The 20,987-nt window shown below is 35.7% G+C and overlaps 1 long non-coding RNA gene across 2 annotated transcripts in view; it reads left to right on the forward strand.

The window, feature by feature from the left end:
- LOC119866859 overlaps positions 1-20,987 on the forward strand; it is a 136,805-nt gene that overhangs the window by 93,440 nt on the left and 22,378 nt on the right. The window contains exon 3 of one of the 2 annotated variants that reach the window (XR_005381430.1): positions 5,298-5,371. The exons of the other annotated variant lie outside the window; for it this stretch is intronic. This is a non-coding gene — a long non-coding RNA (uncharacterized LOC119866859). The remainder of the gene's footprint in view (positions 1-5,297; positions 5,372-20,987) is intronic. 2 annotated transcript variants of the gene reach the window in all.

Raw genomic sequence — 20,987 nt, forward strand, 5'->3', positions numbered from 1 at the left:
GCTCTTCATCTGCCTTTCATCTACTTCATGTGTACTCATCCTCCCTCTTTCCATTTACATAGTACTTCTGCAGGTATCCCCTGGACTAGGTTAAAGGTCCTTGAGGTATACTCTTTTAGGATATGTACTTAAAGCTCTAAATAAGATTCAATGCACTTAAAAATTATTTGTTCAATATCTATTTTATCTGCTAGACAGTAAACTCCAAGTTGACAGAGGCAAGACATTCCTGCCTTATTCACGACTTTATATCTCGCATGGCACAACAATCTATTGATTCAGCAATGGAAATAAACCCACTATTTATTTTCTTCTAATTATTATTATTGTTATTAAGAAGCTATTCCTTAATGAATGGAGCACAGAAACTGGAATCAAATTTTCAGGATTTGTGTCATAGCTTGGTCACAAGTTGTATACCCTTAATCTCTTTGTTTCTTAAATTCTTCATGTTTAAGATTACAATATCTACATTGAGGGGTATGGTCCGGATTAAAAGAGATAATGTGTATTACTTGGCACAGTACCTTGCACGTGGAGGCACTTCACCATTTAGCTATCCTTATGGAAGAGAGAACAGAGGCAGATAATATGTGAAATTATTGAAAACTCTTTCCTTTCTAGCCCACCTTTTCAAACCAAGGTGAAGGGCCATTCAAGAGTGGTGTATGTTCATTCCAATATTCCAGGTAACCTTCTCTCTTGGGAGGGTTAGTATTTCCATGAGCTGCCTTTATGGGCCTAGAGCCCTATGTGGCTGTGAGGTGTGAGAAGGAGCCTTCCTAACACTGGGGTCCTGTGATGGAGACCTGGAGTACTTTCTGCTGCTCCATGACTTCCTTCTGAGATCATGCATCCCAGAGAAAGCACTGAAATGAGCCTATCAGTACTTTTTTGCTTCCAAGGATGAATATTAGAATTGAGGTAGCAGCATCTTTGAGCAAATGACTATACATGCATAAGATTCTCTCTTACGCTGCTTTTCTATAACTTTCATCCATGTTGCACTGGGTTGTTTTTATAGCTACAGCCAACACCAATATCCTTCTGTTTCTTCGTTTTCTTGACATTTTACCCAATCAATTATGAAGTAAATTGCTCTTTGCTCTCAAAATGGCATGGCTTTCTTTCTTTTGAACAAGCTTATGAAAATGTCAGAAATTGTTAAAGGAAGTGAAGAAACAAAAAGCCACAGAGGAGAAATGTGGCTTTTATGTTTAATTGACATACAGCCTGTCATTTACCCTAGTGATTTGGAATTGTGTGCATTAAGGGTTAGAGAAATTCCCTTTTAATTTTTCACACACCTTTTCTTTTCTCATTTGGTCCATTTACGGCCTTGTGAGGGGGTGGGGCAGTTATTTTTAGACCCATGTCCTAGATGAGGAACCAGAGACTCAGGGACTCCCTCAAAATCTTAGGCTCTAAACTTTCAGATTCCCTAGGTTCCTAGACCCAGCCCCACCACTTAATTGTCTTTTCATGTCCCAGTTTCTTCATCTGTAAAAGAATAACACTTTTATCTCGGGGTTCTTGTTAGGATTAATTTAATTAGTTCTGTAAAAACTGTGCTTTGCACATCATGAGTGCTCATTAAGTATCAGCTAGTAATATAATACTGTAAAATAATATTAGTAGTGAAGTTTAAATGAGATAATCCATGCAAAACTCTTAGCACATTTTGTGATGAAATAGAAGCACTTAATAAGTGTTTAGAATACTTTCAGTATTATTTTTATGTTTATTTTGTTGGTTATGGTGATAACATATAATCAAATGAATTATTGGTTAGGGACTAGAAGACTGAGTTTGAGTCTTTCCCTCCCTACAATGCTGGTGACAGCACTCAGCACTTTTAAGCTTCTTTTAATATTGTATATTTTTATATTTTTAAATAAACTTCTATGTGTGGATTAAAGACCTGAAAACTCATCAGTTGGGTAATTTGATAAAAGGTCATAAGAGGCCACGAATGCTATTTACCAATTCAATAACTGCCCTCAAAAAATAGCAGTGTTTATTCTTTCTTTTCTTTTCTTTCTTTCTTTTTCTTTTTCTTTTTCTTTTTCTTTTTCTTTTTCTTTCTTTCTTTCTTTCTTTCTTTCTTTCTTTCTTTCTTTCTTTCTTTCTTTCTTTTCTTCTTCTTCTTCTTTTTTTTTTTTTTTTTTTTTACCATTGTTAGGTATCATTTTATGTGTAGAAGTTTTGGAGAGCAGTTGAGGACATATGAGGAAAGAGGCAGCTGGTGATAACAGACTTTAGGCTTGGCAGCCTTGCCTTCAACAGATAGCCTTCTTCTCCTCCCTGTTATATGCTCCTGAGCTTTGGCTGCATAGGCATATCCTGATATGAGGTTTGTTCAGGAAGTGAAATGTTTTAAACCAAACGAAATTATTGACAATATTAAATCAGTTTTTAAGTTTTGCCTGTTATTAGCCACCACATTCTAAGAAACTGATTTCATATAAAGATGTGAACAATGCCTAATTTTTTTTAAAATTTGGGTTAGATTTCAGAGCTTGATTTCTTTGTCTTTTGAGTATCAAGAAGTTTTTCTGATAATTAAATGTAGCCAATGTACACCAGGGTTTTGACTATCAGGCCTAAGTTTTCAGTATTTTAGAAAGAAATTTGATAAGCCCTTTGTCCTTGCTTGAGGTGTAAAGTATGATAAACTTGGCAAAATAACCTCACCAGGTCTTACTACCTAACTCAAAGATGAATAGTGATTTTTAATATCTCTAGCAAGCTCACTTTGCTGCTGGATTGAGCAAAGTGGATTTAGCTGCTAATGTCGTCTGCCTCTCCAGGCCTAAATGTCTATGTCTTAAATTCCCAAGTGTGAAGGTCCAGTTCGCAGTATAGCTAAAAAGAGCTTTCTGGCATGTAATTTTAAATATCTTAGATTCCAATCTGAAATATCTAGTGCAGTTGTCCAGACAGGCCAAATTCTTCAGGCAATTGCCAAAGCACATGTCTGTTTGTGATGTGTAGACACTGTTTTCATACAATATCACCATAGTTAGAGGGCATCTTCAGTGCCTTCAACCGTGTTTAATGTCAGCCTATTTGTCTGAGAGTCCAGCTGTTGAGTGGAAGTTTACATTTGTCTCCCCTAGGGCTTTCAGAGTAGTCAGTATAAAGTCCGGAAAAAAAAAAAAAATGAAGGGTAGATTGTTCTTAGCATGCAGGAAGGAAGTTGTCAGGCGGAAAGAGGATATGGGTCTGTTTGCATGCAAGGGTCAGTATTTGCTGGCTAGATATTTCCGCTGTGTCCACACGACAAGAAAATCCTCAGTTTCCTGTGCTGGACAAATAGCAGGAAAGGGTGTGAGGGTTATTGAATGACATTATCATGTTATAGCCTCATGGGTGAGGAAAGCCTGCTTATCAAAACTGATAGCAGCACAGGGCTTGTTTGGGAGGAGACCCAAGGTGCTGGAGTCACATTGAGTGTTTTTCCTCTTGGGTACTTTGGATCATTTGGCTTTTGCAGACCTGACATTCTTCCTCTCAGATAGAAGGACTGTTCTTACTCACTGGAAAGTTACTATCAGTTCCATTATTTGTCATCTTCTCTCCGGCAAACAATTCAGGTAGAAAGGAAATAAGGAACTCAGGCTGATGGGCAAAGTAGAAAATATCAAGACCTGAAACTCACACCCACCCCTCCCCACACCAACTTCTTTTTATGTTTAGCCACAAATGCTCGTTCATACTCGGCTTTGTTCAAGTGTGGAACTTGTTAGTGCAAAGCTCATGTCTAGTAACTTCCAGGGCAATAGCTTAAATGAGAGCAAAGGTTAAAAGTACAACTCACTCTGCCACCTTAAATGTTACAGGTGTAAAAGCTCATTCTTAATATGGAACTCTGCCAGATAGAGGAATACATAGGTAATATCTATAGTCCTTACTGTAAATCTATTTAAATCATGATTTAGAAGTGTAATTGGGCATTTATTAATTTGACTATGATTAATTAGTGATTACCACTTTTAGCAATTACTAAAACCCCAAATCAAGTAGTGTGATATATAATGAGTAATTGTAGGTGCTTTCTTACCAGTAACCTACTTTTTACAACATGCAGTTTTAAAATTAGGATTCTGGACATTTTCAAAATTGGAGAATATCATGAGCAAAACAAATTGGTCTATAATATTTGCTCTTAATAAAGGTTAGTCTTATTTTTTGAGAGAGAGAGTGCACACACACATGTGCAGAGGGAGAGGGTGTGGAAGGGGGCAGAGGAAGAAGGAGAGAGAGAAAATCTTACATCAGGCTCCATACCCAGCATGGAGCCCAACAACGTGGAGCTCAGTCCCATGACCCTGAGATCATGACCTGAGCCGAAATCAAGAGTCAGGTGCTTAACTGACTGAGCCACCCAGGCCCCCTCTTCTGATTTTTTAAATTCAAATTCAGTCACAAACTCTGATTTCCAAGCAGAAATATTTAAGTCCAATAAAAAAAGAATAGATCAGAGCCTGTTTTCAAGGAGAAATCTTGTACTAAAAATAAATAATAGGAAGAATTAATCTTCTGAGAAACACATCAAAGAGAATTGAATTAAATCTTTTAAGGAAATAATAAAATGACTAACAGATAACATTGCAGAATATTAAAATGCCAATAGAAGAGGCTTTCAAAAACACTCTTTGGAAAGATATAGCAAGTCTTTAATGACACTCTGGGGATGAAGTTTGCAGTTTATCTTGAAGTTGGGGAATAATTTATTTTCTTATGTTAATTTAGAGGTATCCATTCCTCATATAGATTTACCAAATTAAACATTCTATGTGGGCCATAAGGAATTCTAGTAAATTCATAGTCAAGTTACATAGTTTTTAAATTTATAGAGTAAAGAAAAAAATAATGATTGTAAACAGATTTTTAAGGTAAAGTTAGTTACCTGCATTAAGTACCAAATTTTTCTATGTCACCACTGAGAAAACTGATATGTTTTTATACTCCAGGTATGAAAAATAATCACAAGGTTTTCATATATAGTTGTTTGTCTATACTACAATCAGTTGAAGCAGCCAAAAATCAAATAGATATCTTTAGAATGTTTATCCTAATTTGTTGCTCTTCCTATTTGGGGGAAAATCTTGTTTCAAGTTTTTAGTAAGTCAATGAGATGTTTTTTCAGCACTGTATCACTATGTGATTTTTCTGGGGCTTATGTCTTCTCGTTGACATAAGGGGTTACAGATAACTCTGTCTACTTACTGAAATATAATGTGTTGTGAATGTTCCATGCTCTGTCCTTGTGGATGTCTCCTTCCTATTTCTAGGTCTGTGGGAATTCTGGGAAGGTGGTAGAGAAGCATCAGGTGTTATAGGAGAAAAGGCCTTCAATTGTCTTAAGGTACGTGAGAATTCAGTAACTGGTTCCAGAGGTTGTTTATGGTATTTTACTATTGGAGTCACTGTCATCATTTTTTCTGCCTGGCTTCATTCCCAACCTTCTAGGCCTTTTCCACTTCAAACATTTTCTACACACTTCTCAGCATTATTTTGCTTTCTGAGAACTCTGACTATGTCAATCCAGCTTCTCAAAGGCCCCTCGGAGGCTTTTCTTCACTCTTTAGCTTGACTGCTGACTGCTACCTTCAAAACTCTCTAACACTGTTCCCACATTACCTGTCTGTCCTCTCCCCAAGGTCACTGCAGTATGTCCTGTGAAATGGTAAAGCAGTCTGGGAAGAAGGCTCTGGCCGTGCACACTTCTTTGTTAACCTAGCCATGTTACCCCTGCTTATTTGCATCTACTTCCCAGGTAGTTGCAAGCTAAAGGAGGAGCTCTGAGTCAGAGCCTGCTTGGTCTATAGGCCTTCATGTGATCTGAACCTTTGCATACAAGTAGTAGGAATATATACGTTCAATAGACATTTTCATAAGCAATTTTTCTCTTTTTTAGCTTTAATGTCTTCCCATATTGCATTCATCTGCATAACAGTAAACACATGCCCCGACAGAAAGTTGCAGGCAGGGATATTTATTTATAACAGATGGCACAAAGCAGGAGCATGATGAATTGGTGTGTGGCTCCTGAACTAGCAGGCCCATAAATAAAGTATCCTCAAAGCTACTTTGGGGATCTTGCTTGCTCAGAAGAAAGAAAGGAAAGATGATGCTCACAATTTTGTTGCCTTATATAATATAATCCCAAACATGTGCAATTTAACCACATGCAATCATAATTTTATAACTGAATTTTTTCATCCAAATATCTGTTCATAGGTAGCATTTCAGACCTATGACATAATTATAGCAATAACAGTTTTCCTTTCTTAGTTCCTCTTGTGTTTATTGATTTAAAGACTCAATGTATCTTAAAAAACAGAGTTACAAACTGATAATGGTCTAAACAAGACATAGACCAATAACATTTATTTAACCCTTTGCTTAAAACCTTATGTGTTGATAGCTAGAATAATGAGATTATTTCCAAGAACACACTAAATAAGATACAAATGTTGAATTTTGAATAATTTCTTGAATTTTGAATAATTTTGTTGCTTTCTCAATATAAGGTACACTAGATAGTGAATATAAAGGCCAAGTTTAGCACACCTTGTGAATGCAAATTATTTTTTTAAAGGATTTGAGACTAAGCATTTTTGTTTTTTCAACTTTAGGGTTTCATTATTAGCCTTGTTGTTATTTTAAAAATGTCTTGAGATTGAGATTTAACAGTTTTATCAATTCTGCACAAATGCAAGGAATCACATATTTTTACAGAATTGTATGTATATTTATGTCTGTGTGTATGTATATGTGGATATGTGTATACATGCATATAAGTGTGAGTACATATATGTATGCACATACATCAGTATGCAGAAATACATGCATGTGTATATGTTTGTATATTTTAACATTGGAAAAACTGCTGTTATTTTGATGGTGAAAAAAACAAATTGATATAGAGAAGTATTAGCCAGAGAGGACAAATTTCTCACTTTTTGGATATATAATCTATACTTAAATCATGCTTTCATGAACAGATAATATTTACTATTATGTTTGAATTGACAGTTAAGTGAAACACATAATTTGACTCAACAAAATTTCCTGTTTAGGTTCCTTTTTCTTTAGCAAGGGGAAGGAACATCAGAGGCTTACTCTTTATAAGTTAAACAAAATATGCTAAGATTCTAGAGGCATATCAGTCCCTACAATCACAAAGTTAAATTGCTATAAGCCCTTTGCAGATTTTTAAAAATTTTTATTTATTTATTTGAGAGAGGGAGACAGCATACAAAAGTGTGAGAGAGCAGGAGTGGAGGGCAGAGAGAGAGAGAGAGAGAGAGAGAGAGCGAGAGAAAATGAGCAGAGGGGAAGGGTAGAGGAGGGAGAAGCAGGCTCAGGGCTTCATCCCAGGACCCCAGGATCATGACCCCGAGCTGAAGCCTGACACTTAATGGACTGAGCCACCCAGGCAGCCCAACCCTTTACAGATTTTTAAGAATTTTTGCTAGAGGCAGAATAAAGGACAGTATAATCCAATGATAATTGAAAGGTGAAAGCAGAATTATTACAGAAAGAAAGGGTGAAGACAATATTTTAAAAGTTTCTTTGTTTACTGGACAAATGTTTATTGCACATCTATAATGTTTTATGAAATGTTAGGTGGCACTCAATACAAAGATGCATAAGAAAATCTTGTTGGGGAGATAGATAACTATAATAGAATATGACAGAGGTGCAATGGCGATATTGAAATTGTATTATGGGGTCAGAGGAATAACATCCAATCCAGCTCAGTGAGCAGGGTGTAAGGAAGAATGTCCTCTTTTTCAAATATATAGAACTGGAATGTAGCTAAATGCCTCTTATTGATGTTTCTTGGGAAAAAAATTGTAAAATGGCTATGAATTATTTGTCCTTTGAGTTGGCTAAGTATATAAGAATGATTTGTGGTATGTTTTTGAAACTAATAGTTTAAAAAAATTTTGAGAGTGCTTTTAAGACTAGGGCTTTTACGAGATAATGCCTTATAAAACACTTGGCATACTGGCAGCACATAGTAAGTGCTATAAATCTAAGCTGCTATTATTATTATTACTATAATTGTTATTATTGTCACTAGTTATATGACTAATACCACTTAGCCTACTGCACACATTTGTGGTTAGAAACAATGAGGTAATAGTAAAGAGGAAAGTGCCCTTATTAAACTTTGTAAAAATAGAAGACCTTTTCATTAGTTAGGGGTATGATCAGCTGTAAGAACCAGAATAGATAGTAGCTCAAAAAAGTATTTATTGAGTAGTTCTTTTTGTTTTTGTTGTTGTTGTTTTGTTTTGTTTTATTTTGTTGGTCTCACATACAACAAAAGCTACAAAGGATTGCTTCTGGCAATGATGTAGTAGCTTTACAATGTCAGGACCAACAACCCTGGGGTTATCTTTCCTTTTTTCGTACTCAGTTGACTCATTGGTAGAGGATAACTATTGACCTCCAAGCATCCTGTCTGTATTTCAAGCCTCAAAAAAGGAGGAAAACAGTTCTTCGTGACACTTTGTCTTTTAATTCTGGAAGGGAGGCCTTTTTAGCAGAACTCTGCCAACCTTTCATTGTGGAGAACTGACCCATGGGTGCTTACTTATAAGAGGGCTGGGAAATTGAATATTCAACTTTCCAGTTTTTAGAGTAGAGGAAGGCAAAGAACAAACTTTTGAGTGTACTAATATACACTGTCTGACATGATGTTTTATGAATATTGTAATGTATCAAAAACGCTGGTTTACATTTTCATAGTCATGACTCAACTCCTGTGTCTGGATTAACTGCTTTAAGTCTAATCAGGTCTCTAGAAATGTTTTCTCTGTATTTGTTAATTCTTTGGTAGACCAATTAGCTGGAATCTTGGACAAACTATAATCTTTTTTAGACTTTATTTTTAAAGAAAAACATGTTAATAAAATAAACTTATATCTTTCATAAAAGAAACTTACAGAGTATATCCATGCATTGTATGTATATATGGCAGTCTTTTATAATTTCTAAATCTGTAGCTCTATATGAGTTTTCTGGTATTCAGTTTAATACCCTCAAGTCTTTACAAAATCCTGAATGATAGATTTAATGGAAGTAGTAAGGTCAAGTATTTGAAATGGGAGCCCTCCTGGAAAATCCAAAATCCATTGTTACTATATTTTACTTGCTAGAACAGCAAAGGTCCAAAACCACATTTTGGAAATTTTTAAACCTTTTTATTCTGCATGCTGCTTGCTTTTTTTTTTTTTTTCATTGTCTCACAATACTTTAGCTCAAGGTTAGCTTAATATAGAAATAGCAAACAGAAAAGTGCCAAAGGCCCCAGGATATACTTTCCTGGGAAAAGCAAGCTGATGCTTTTATTTTATTTATTTATTTATTGCTCAATCTCATTTGCATTTCCTCACACCAGAAAATAGCATAGTTTGTGTAGACAATTGCCATTTATAAATATAGGCAGAGTCCCATCTTCCTAAGGCAGTAAAAGAGGATATTGAGGCTATTAGATATTCATGATATTAACTAGCCTAAAAGACATGATTTATTGCCAAAATTCGAATCAGTGCATTGACACTTATTCCCTTTTATCCCTTTAGCATATATTTCTTTCTTATCAGGAGCTAAATTAAAACAAAAAGTTCTCAGAAGAATGATGTCATTGTAACATCTTTTAATCAGGTAGTATGTAATTTTGTCTCTAGCCACATGTGCCTCTGTTACTAAGAAACTAAAATCAATAATTTTCAGGGTATGTACAAATATCCAATATAGATAAGTAGACTATCTCTGCCTCAGACTTTGGGAATCTATTCAAGAAGAAGAGACCTAGCCTCTCCTAATTTGTAAACTCAGCAATCAAATGCAGGTAACTTGGGGATACTCTAAGGGATGGAATTAAATTTGTAGTATTGTGATTATCAGGATGAAGAAGGTCAGAAAGAAGAAATTTGTTGTACTGTTTTTGCTAATAACAGAGGCATTAAATCCTAACATGTGACCCTGGTTAAGTCTATTTACTCTTTTGGATCTACATTTTCCTATCTAACATGTATGTTTGTATTTCCTTTGCTATTCCAAAAGGCTACCGAGAAAATGAAAGTGGAAATCCCCTTTAAATACTGAATATACTGAAAAGCACTTATGTTAGTCTCAAATTTTGCCTCCTAAAATATAGGAGGTATGTCCTAAAATATAGTCAAATGTTTGTCATCTGTAATCTTTGAGATTATTTCCTCTAGTATTTTATTTGATCAAGTGGATTGTACAGGTGTTTAGGAAATAATAAAGATGACTATATATGTGAGTGTGTGGAATTATATATATTTTATTTTGTGGTCCAAATGTTATTCTTCTGTACCTCAATGGGTTAAGTACTTAGGATTCTAATCTAATTTGACATGCTCCGTTGTTTTTGACCTTTTTCTCAGAAACTGTTTAGTCAATCCAATGCTCTGATGGTCTGTAAGAGTTTTACTCCTTTATGGAACCCCCTAGACATACCTGCTTAGAGAATTTGCCTGCCTGCACTTTAATTATCAGCTAAATTGGAAAGATTAAATTCAAAAGCAGCAGGAAAGTATGATAAAAATAAGTTCAGAACAAGTTGAAATTCTTCTGATTTTGAAAACTGTCTTGATGGAGGGAAACTACCATACCCTTTAGAGTGCATGTGTATACAACTGTTTCTTGGGATATAAAAAAGGTAGGACACATACTACAAGAAGGTAACTGTGATCATGTAGTGGCAGTGGGAAAAGAAAGTTTTCATAGCCTAAAAAGCAATATATGCCAGTGATTTCAGGAAAAAAAATCTCTAAACACTCCATCTCTACTGTTACTTGTTTCTGTTTTTATCTTTATCAATTTTTCTTTAGATCTTTGGATACCTACTGATATTTTGCATTTTTATTTGTTTTTATTTTTTAAGATTTTATTTATTTGAGTGAGAAAGGGACACAGAGAGAGTACACATGAGTGGGGGCGGGGGGTAGAAGGACAAGCAGACTCCCTGCTGAACACAGAGAAGGGAGCCCTAGGCAGGGCTCCATCCCAGGATTCTGAGATCATGACTTGTGCTGAAGTTGGAGGCTTAACTGACTGAGGCATCCAGGCGTCCCTTTGCATTTTTAAATCAGTCTGATTTCTCTTTTCTCCAGATATCTTATGTATTAGCCACTGATATCCTGACATATAGTATTGAATACAGAGTACAGAGATCCATCAAGTTCCTCTGAATTGGGGCACCTGGGTGGCTCAATTGGTTGAATGTCTGCCTTTGGCTCAAGTCATGATCCCAGAGTCCTGGGATCGAGTCCCACATTGGGCTCCCCACAGGGGAGAAGAGCCTGCTTCTTCCTCTGCCTATGTCTCTGCCTCTCTCTGTGTGTCTCTTATGAATAAATAAATAAAATCTTAAGAAAAAGTTCCCCTAAACTCTGCTTTTTTAAGGGAAATTCCTATAATCTTATTTATGGTCATAGTGGTTTTGGCTAATAGAATGAATCAGAAATGACTGTGTTCCCTTCTAAGCCTAGGCCTTGAGAGGTCTTTGTACATCTTATTTTCCTTATAATCTTCCAATTGCCTGTTAGATGATGAAAGACATGGCTCATTCACCAACCTCTCCCTTGTCTCAGCCAAGAGCTGGCATGCAAATGAAACTATCCTAGACCAGCAATCCCTGGGCAACCCATTCACTGACTATTGATGCATGAGGGTGCCCAGTCAAGGTCCGCTGATCCTGGCCCATATCAGCACAAGTTCTCAGCTGATCTGAGACTCATGAGCAAGTATAAATATTCATGTTTTAACTCACTGAATTTTGGGTTGGGATTACCATAGAGCAATAGCTGATGGGAACAATATAATTGTCTCGAATTTTCCATGGCCTGTTTAGTTTTTTAATTACTAGTAATATCCTTTTAAAAATACCATTTTACTATTAATTTTCTATTTGTCTTACCTCTGCAATGTTTTTGAATCTCTGTAAAATACCACACAGCTAGATTTTAAAAGTCCAATCTGAGCATCTTTTTAGTTCGTTTACTTTCACTGTGATTACTGATGTGTGTGCACGCGTGTATATGTTTATAGCATCTTTGGTGATTTCTGTGGGCATTTTTGTTTGTTAGAAACAACAACTTATTGTTTCTTATAAACTTCTACTTATTGTTTCTAATTCCTTACTTTATATTGGATTGACAAAGTTTATTTTTCCTATTTTCTTCCCTACTAGTTTGTTAGAAATACTTTCCATTTCTCTTAGTAGTTATCCTGACATTTTTAATATACATTGTTTGACTTAAACTCTAAGGTTGATCAATGTATCTTTCTTTCAAGCAACATAAGATCATTGGAGTATTTTAACTGGTTTTAACAACCCCATCTAACATGCTACTATTATCTAGCATTTTGGTACAGACTTGGTTTTAGCTCTACCTTTTAAATAAGTGGTCATTACTTCTGACAGTCCATGTTTATTCAGGTTTTCCTAAATATTTATCTGTTAACTTGATCACTGTTGCTTCCTTCATTCCATTTTTTTTCCTTATGTAATTTCCTTATTTCTGAAGTCTAAATTTTGCTAGTTATCTTAAGAAGGATCTGTGAATGGCAGACCATTACAGTTTTTGTTCATCTGAGGAACATTTTTATTTTGCCCTTACCCTTAAGAGTGCAGCTGGGCATGAATTTGGAGTATTTTCTTCTAACACTTTGAAGATATTATTTAATGACTATAGTTGCCATTGAAAGGAATTTGCTGTGCTTGTAATGGATAGTTCCATATACGCACTCTTTTCTTTGGTTGCTTCTCAGACTTTTTGATAATTTTGCAATTTCTCTAGGAATGTGCCTACGTGTAAATTTATTTTCACATATCCTCAGGACTAGTGTTTCTTGAATCTGAGTTTTCTTATCTTTGTTTAATTTTAGAAAAACTCTAAGCTATTCTATCTTTGGGTACTATCTCTATTCCATTTAGCTTATACCTCCTTTGGAAAAAAATATAAATATATATATTTTGTCTATTCCCTCAAGCTTTTATGTATTTTTTTTTTGTATGTTTCACTTATTTTTTTCCTTTTACTCTCTGTGCTAAAATCTTGGTCATTTCCCAAGATTTATGTTTTGGGTCACTAATCAACTCATATTTATGTCTAACCTTTTACTTAACTCACTCACTGAAGTTTTAATAATTGCAATTTTTGTTCTGTAACTTATATTAATTTCTTTTCCAAATCTATTGCTTCTTTTGTCTATAGATTTAGTTCTTGACTTCTAGTTTCTATCCTTTCTACTATGTCTTAACACTTTTAAATATGTTTTATATTCTCATTCAAATTGTTGTTCCATTGTTTTATTAGTTCTGATTTCTCCAGAAGTTGACCTTGAGAAAATGCAAGAGCAAGTGGCTTATTTGGGAGGTGAAGGAAATGTGTGGGAAACAGCTAGAACATATGTCTCAGAGTTATCACACCTCCCTCTCTTGCCCAGGAGCAAGGGAGCTGGGATATTTACATATTAGTCATTGGTTGAGGGCTGCTCTGTGGGTGTTACCTCCTTGGAACATGTAGTCTGCTATGTGCAAGGGCAGAGTAATTTATGCTGTTGCTTCAGAGACAGCCCTCGGGCAGACATATGCAGATACCTGCAGGTGGGAATTAATGAACATGAAGTGGTAAAGTCCAAGGCCCAAAGCATACTGACAGGGCAGTCAACATTTGCTACAAGAAGTTAATCCTTCCATTGGTTTTGTTGCTGACTCTTGGTTATATGTGCTTTGCAAGTTTTAACCATCTTTAGTGGTGCTGTGTGTGTGTGTGTGTGTGTGTGTGCATGTGCGAGTATATGAGTTTTCTGCCTTCTAGACTGAAGTATTCCTTCAGAGTGGTTTTATTTTATTTCTCCTATGTGTCCCAGGAAAAGATTAATTTTTTGTTAATTTATCATTTTAGGGGAATCATGAACTATGAAGGTAGTATAAATTCGGTCTTTAAATCTGTTCATGTTGCAGGCTTGGGATTTTTTTTTTCTTTTCCCCAGAGTTCATGGGTAAGTTTCCTTGTAATCTCCCTTGGGTGGTGGTCTATATTCTTTCTCTTATACTTTCCTCTGAAGGTATGGCTTTGAAAGTCTTGACTTTATGCTGTTTCAATTCAAATACCTTGTATCATATAGGCCCAAGGTCTTGTCTTATGTGCTTTGCAACCCTAAGCCCCTGGCTATTGCCGAACTAGAGGACCCTATTCCAGGACAGCTGCAAAGTCAGCTCATGTGCTTACAATTAGGGCTTTGAGTTTCCTGATTCTTGCCACCTGGGACTATCCTTTTTTTTTTTTTTCTTTCAAAGGTAGATATGCATTAAAAATATTGTCATGTTTTTCCATTATTTCTAGATGTTGGTAGCAGGATGGTTTCAGATATATCCAAGTGTGTGGTTTTTTAAAAAATTTCTTTCTTAGCTGGAATTGAACATTTGGATTTTATTTTTTTTTTTTTTTTTTTTTTTTTTTTTTTTTTTTTTTTTTTTTTTTTTTTTTTTTTTTTTTTTTTTTTTTTTTTTTTTTTTTTTTTGAACATTTGGATTTTAAATATTTAAAACATGTATGGAATATTTAAAAATAAGGTAAATAGGCATGCTTTTAGTAAAGCGTTGTGCTGCTCAAGTAAAAAGATTCTTAGGAGCCTGGACACTGTTCTAATCAGGAAACTTTCATTAATGAACTGTAGTAGCTTTAGACAAGCTATTAAAACTTTTTATGATTCATTTTTATCATGTAAAAAGGAGAATAGATATTTGCCAAGCAGTAATAAAATTCCACTAACTAGTTTATAATTAGTACACAATGCTGATGCAGCCAATTTAAGATAGTTAATATAATTAATAAATTAAGTCTATTTTCCTCTCCTTTTCACTGGACTGTGAATATCTCATGAGGCAGAAGAGGATGGGGTTTACATCTCTTTATACCCAGTGTCTAGGACAGTGGCTGGCTCTAATTCCATCAAAACTTGCTAGAAAATTTTTAGATGTGCTCCAAACAGGGATTCTAGTGATAAGTAAATCACCACTTCTTTATAGCTAATCCCTTCTTTTGCTTCCTCACTGCAACCCAAAACACCAACTTTCTCTCTCCTTAACAAAACACACTGTTAAGAATTTGCATCCTTTTTTCTATTGCCCTATCTCTCTCCTTTCTTTATGAACAAGCAATATGAATTAGAAATTTTACACCTCCCTCCTTTTATAAGCTCTTCTCTATTTTCATTTGTAATCCTAATCTTGCCTGGCCTACTTCCATCTCTCTGATTTTTCTTTCTCAGCCTGTTTCATGGTTTCTCTTTTAATTCTGCACCTAAAATTTTAATATAATTGAGGTTTTTGCTTTTCCTAATTCTATGTGTTCTTTCAAAATCATATAATCTATTACCAACATTTTAATTGCCTGCATGCTGACAATTTAAAAGACTGAAATAATATATTATTATACATAGATGTCTTAGTCTGTCAAGGCTGCTGTAACAAAAATACCATTAACTGGGTAGCTTAGAAACAATAAACATTTATTTCTGATAGATCTAGAGGCTGGGAAATTCAAGACCATGTTGCTAGCAGATTTGTTGGCTGGTGAGGGCCTGATCCCTGGTTCATAGACAGCACCTCCTTGTTGGCCTCTCACATAGTGGAAGAGATTAGGGAGTTCTCTGGGGCCCTTTTTTAGAAGAATACTAAGCCCAATATTGAGAACAGAGCCCCTGTGACCTAATTACTTCCCAAAGACTCTACCTCCTAATATCATCATCTTGGCGGTTAGGATTTCAACATAGGATTTTTGGATCAGGATGCTAACATTCAGACCACATCCACATATTTTACTTATTTTATGTATTAGTTTTTCTCCCCTGTTGAATCAAAGCCCCAATACAAGCAGGGACATTATCTCCCTACATCACTGCATCTCCGAAGCCTGGAATAGTACCTGGCATGCAGTAGGTACTCAACAAGCACCTTGAATTTAATAAACAACCAGTTTCAGTATGTGATGCCTCATGAAAGAGCTGTGTTTGATTTTTGCAACAGAGCAATAAAGGAATTTTAAAAAAGGAATCTGAAAAACTCAAAAGACCATCAATCAGGAATTCTAAGAAGAGAGAGACAGCAATTGCCAGTGTAGTTTTTGGAATTTCCCCAATCTGTATTTAAAAAAAGAAAAGAGAGGGAGCACCTGGGTGGCTCAGTGGTTAAGTGTCTACTTTTGGCTCGAGTTGTGATTCCAGGGTCCCAGGATTGAGTCCCACATCAGGCTCCCTGCAGGGAGCCTGCTTTTCTCTCTCTATGTTTCTGCCTCTCTCTCTGTGTCTCTCATGAATAAATAAATAAAGTCTTTCTAAGACAATTATTTTAAAAAGAGAAAAACTATGTAGCAAAACAAAAAACTCATAGATAGGCCACAGGATAAAACTAGGCAATAAGGCATTCCCATGAACCCCAAAAGACAAGTGGACAGTGCCAAACTATGTACAGCTACAGTAGCTGCATGCTATTGGCATCAGTGAGAAAGGAAGTGAAGAGAAACAATGAGATGAGAAGAAGAGAGCCCCCAAATAGGCAAAACGTGCTGTTTGGCAATGTGGCGGGCCCATTTAAGGGCAGCAGCTGAAACAGAGATGTTTTGCTTACCCAAAGTGCTGAAAAGTTCAAAGGTTCCATGGCCCTTGCCTATATACTCTCAAAACTGATGCCAGAGCTCCCTTTCAGGACAGGGTCCCACAGTGAGGAGAAACTTCTAAAAGTAGAATAAATAATAAATAATAGAAAAAGAAAAGAGTTAAATTCAAGTGATGGAAAACAGAGCAAAGAAGTCTCAGAAGGCAAGACACTGTATTTACTCTTATTGAGGTATAACTGACACACAGTAAGTGGCACATATTTCGAGTGTGCAATTTGACAAGTTTTAGATTTCTTTTTCTTTTTTCTTTTATTTATTCATGAGAGAAACAGAGAGGGAGAGAAGAGAGGCAGAGACACAGGCAGAGGGATAAGCAGGCTCCATGCAGGGAGCCCAAAGTGGGACTCGATCCCAGGTCTCCAGATCACACCCTGGGCTGAAGGTGAGGCTAAACCTCTGAGCCACCCTGGCTGCCCAACAATTTGACAAGTTTTAATATGTGATATATGAAACCATCGCCACACTCAAAAGGGTGAACATTTCCATCATCCCAAAAGGTACATCACGCCTCTTTGTGATCTGTTTCTCTCACCCAACTGTGCTTGCCTCTAGGCAATCATTGATCTGCTTTCTGTAACTGTAGATTGGTTTGCATTTTCCTGGAGTTTTACGTAAGCTGCATCATAATATTTGTGCTCTTTTTTCCTCCTGGCTTTTTAAAAGACTTGGTTAATTATTTTGAGATTTACCCATGTTGCATATATATAACATTGGTTCATTCTTTTTTAATACTAAGTAGTATTCTGCTGCATGGATATGACACAATTTGTTTATACATTCACCTCTTGATAGATATTTAGGTGGTTGATAGATATTCTGGTTGGGACTATTATAAATAAAGCTAAAGTCTGTATAAGTCTTTGAATGAACATATGCTCTCATGTCTTTTGAGTAAGTACTAAGGGGTAGAATGGCTGGATCATAGGTTAGGTATGCATTTATGTTTTTCAGAGACTACCCAACTATTTTCCAAAGGGGTTATACAATTTTACATTATCACCAGCAGTGTATGAAGAGTTCCATTTCTTCCACATCTCTAGCAGCATTTGGCGTGGCCAGTGTTTTTTATTTTAGTCATTCTGATAGTAATATCTAAAGGTTTCAATTACATATTTCCCTAATCACTAATGACATTGAGCATTTTTGTATCTTATCTCTGTATACATGGAATTTGTCATCTATGTATCTTCTTGGTGAAATGAGATGTCTGTTAAATCTTCTGCCTCTTTTTAATTGGTTTGCTTGTTTTCATAGTTTTAAGAATTCTTTATATATTCTTGATGCAAATCCTATATCAGTTATACCATATTTGTTTAACCATATATAAAAATAACATGAGAGTTCTCTATGAAGGTAAAAAAGCTTTGTAAGCTAAGCCTCCTTCTAAAAGTTTAGGAGAACTAAATATATAAAAATGAGCAACAGAATAGTATTGAGTTCAAATTTTATACAAAATTACTACAAGAAAAATAAGACTAATGAATTTTAGGACCCTGCCTATGACATAGGACAAACCTCTCTTCTAACTAGTATAGATGATTGCATTCTAAAATCAGAAAATAACTCAGTAGGCCTGTTGACAAGGCCTACATTTTTATCATTTTGTTTCTTTGTCTTAGTAACATTAAAAGGAACATAACACCAAAAGGATGATATATTAAGTTACCAACATTTCCATGAACATAATTTTATGAGATCTTTTGCAATGTGATAGAAAACTGAGAGATACTTCCTGGGCAAATAACCCATTCCATAGATGTTCAAATAGAGGGAAAATAGAGAGAGCCATTTATCATGTGACAAAACTCTAGTGAAGGTTATCTTAAGCTGGGGGTGTTGTATGCTACATGTGGTAAAATTGGGGGCAGTATGAAATCTAGTTTTCTGTAAAAGAATGGAAGACAGATCTTAAATGGAAGGAGGCAGAGCAATAATTGCTCACAATTTCACTTGAAGCTATCATGATTTTACCCTCCAGGTGGAAAAATAAATAAGATAAAACAAATGCTTGGCTCTGAGGAAGGTCAGAAATAGGAAGACTATTTCCTGATAAAATGTTTATGACTCAGGGAAAAAAAATACAAGGAAGAAGGCAGATGGAGAAATGAAAGCCAAAAAAGCAGTGTGTATGGGATGGAGCTGGTGGGGGAGGAAGGGATGGTTAGAAAGAGAAGAGGGAAGAAAAAAGAACACAGACGATTAAAACAATCTTTTAAAGGTTTGCTCTCTCTTTTTGAAAAATTTAAAAATATTTTCAGCAAACAACATTGCTTCTCTCTTGGTTTTGTTTTGTTCTGTCTTCCTTTCTACTGTGATGTCTGTTCTTTGTTTTGCATCCTAGTTTTGCAGGGGGAATTCTGCTTAACCAGACACCAAGGGAACTGCCAGCTATGTCAATCAGCTGTCATAACTAGGGCCAGAGACCAAAAAAGAACAGCATAAGCCAAAAAGGAAGAAAAAAAAGACACGCGTGCACGCGCGCGCACACACACACACACGGAGATGGTGTGTGGGAGTATGTTGTGGGCGGGGGGCAGGGCAGAAGGAGCTTGCTGGGCTGGGAAAATACATTTTACCCATTTCTCCCGAGTTACTTCATCTATACTTTTTTTTTTCAGTTCTGTGGGAAATCAAGAGCAAAGGCTTAGCTTATCAGTGATTTCACTGAGCCAGGATTCAGAAAGCTGAAGGAACATCCTGTACCAAGCTCTGAAACACTGACCTCAATAGAATCCCCACCCTGAAGATCTAACGGAAAAATATTTGCCTCATGGTGTGTGATGGCTCTGTAAGATATGCAGGCTAGGGAAGACAATAGGAAAAATTTAGAATTAAATACTGACTTCAATAAAAGATTGGACAATGCAGTGGACCTATTTCTTATTTGTAATGCAGTATGCTGAAAATGTTACCAAATCCAGCCATTTGCTTGTGTTAGGATTAGTCTTGGAAGGATCATTAGACCTGCATTTCTGCCAAATGCAGTTAGGATTTGCCCATGCCGATGCCCAAATATAGACCTTGAGTTCAGTGTTGTGTCTACCACGTGCCTTGTCTAATCCAGAATGGGCTTGTTCATCATGCTTTTCCAGACATAACATAAACCACCAGGACAATTGTAATTAACACTGAGAATACTGAATAACCTTTGGCTAGAGCTATTTTGGCCGAATAGTTGAATCCAGTGGAATCAGTCATCTAGGTTTATGACCCTAGCTGAAGTCTAATGCCCTCTGTGATGTCTTTTCAAGCCAAATCAGTTCTGTGTCCAAAAGTCCTGGGTTGCCCAAGGTGAGTGCATTCAGGGTTGTTCTTTTTATGTGTAACTTGTTCCATTATTATGTGTCATAATAATAACCTAGATTTAAGTATTCTAAGGCTTGATGGAGAATGAGAATATGAATTCTTGATATATTATTTTTAAACTTTTGATGTCTTATATTTAAAGATAGTTCAACTCAGCTAAGTAAGAAATTGGACCACATGATTCTGTTATTATTGCTAACAGATACTGGAACTACAATATATATTCTTTAGGTAACCAATAGATTAGAACCAATTATACATTAACACTTGTGAGGTTAGAGTTTCTAAGGCCCTCACAAATACAAATACTTCTGCCAAATTTGTCTTTAAAGAATTAGAATTATTTGAAATATAGATAATACATTTAAATAGCCAAATGCCTATCTGCACATCATTATTAAAAAACATTCATTTTATCAGAGGTTGGCAGTAACACTCCTTAATGTGTCTCCAGAGCTACATCGTTCCCATACTTCATCTGAAATATTTTTATGAATTTCTGGCCAAAACCACTTTTGATCCAAATAAAATGAGTTTTTTTCTTTAATTTGTGGCATCTCATGAAGCAAATTCTCTTATATTTGTAATTATTAGGTTCAGAGCAAAGTTTTTTAAAATAGCTACTTCTATAGCATCCAAAATCAAGTTAGAACAGATCAGAAGGCAGCATTTCTCTTAATATGCAGTTCATTTTGAACAAAGTTGCATTCAATATATGCACCATAACCGGAAATTGTGCGCATGCAATAATATTTTTACAGTGAGTAACATCTTGTCATTTGTCAACACGTTTGTCTTTTATATCCTCCTGCAGCTAAATTTAGTTAGAAAAAGCCTATATAAAAGACATCTATGTATTTATGTATTTCTAGTGCTCATCTCTGAAAGGCCAGAGCACTTGACAAGCTGGATATTTTAACACAAAATGATACAAAAGGATAA

This window comes from Canis lupus, chromosome 30, assembly GCF_011100685.1.
Source record: "Canis lupus familiaris isolate Mischka breed German Shepherd chromosome 30, alternate assembly UU_Cfam_GSD_1.0, whole genome shotgun sequence".
Taxonomy (NCBI): Eukaryota; Metazoa; Chordata; class Mammalia; order Carnivora; family Canidae; genus Canis; species Canis lupus.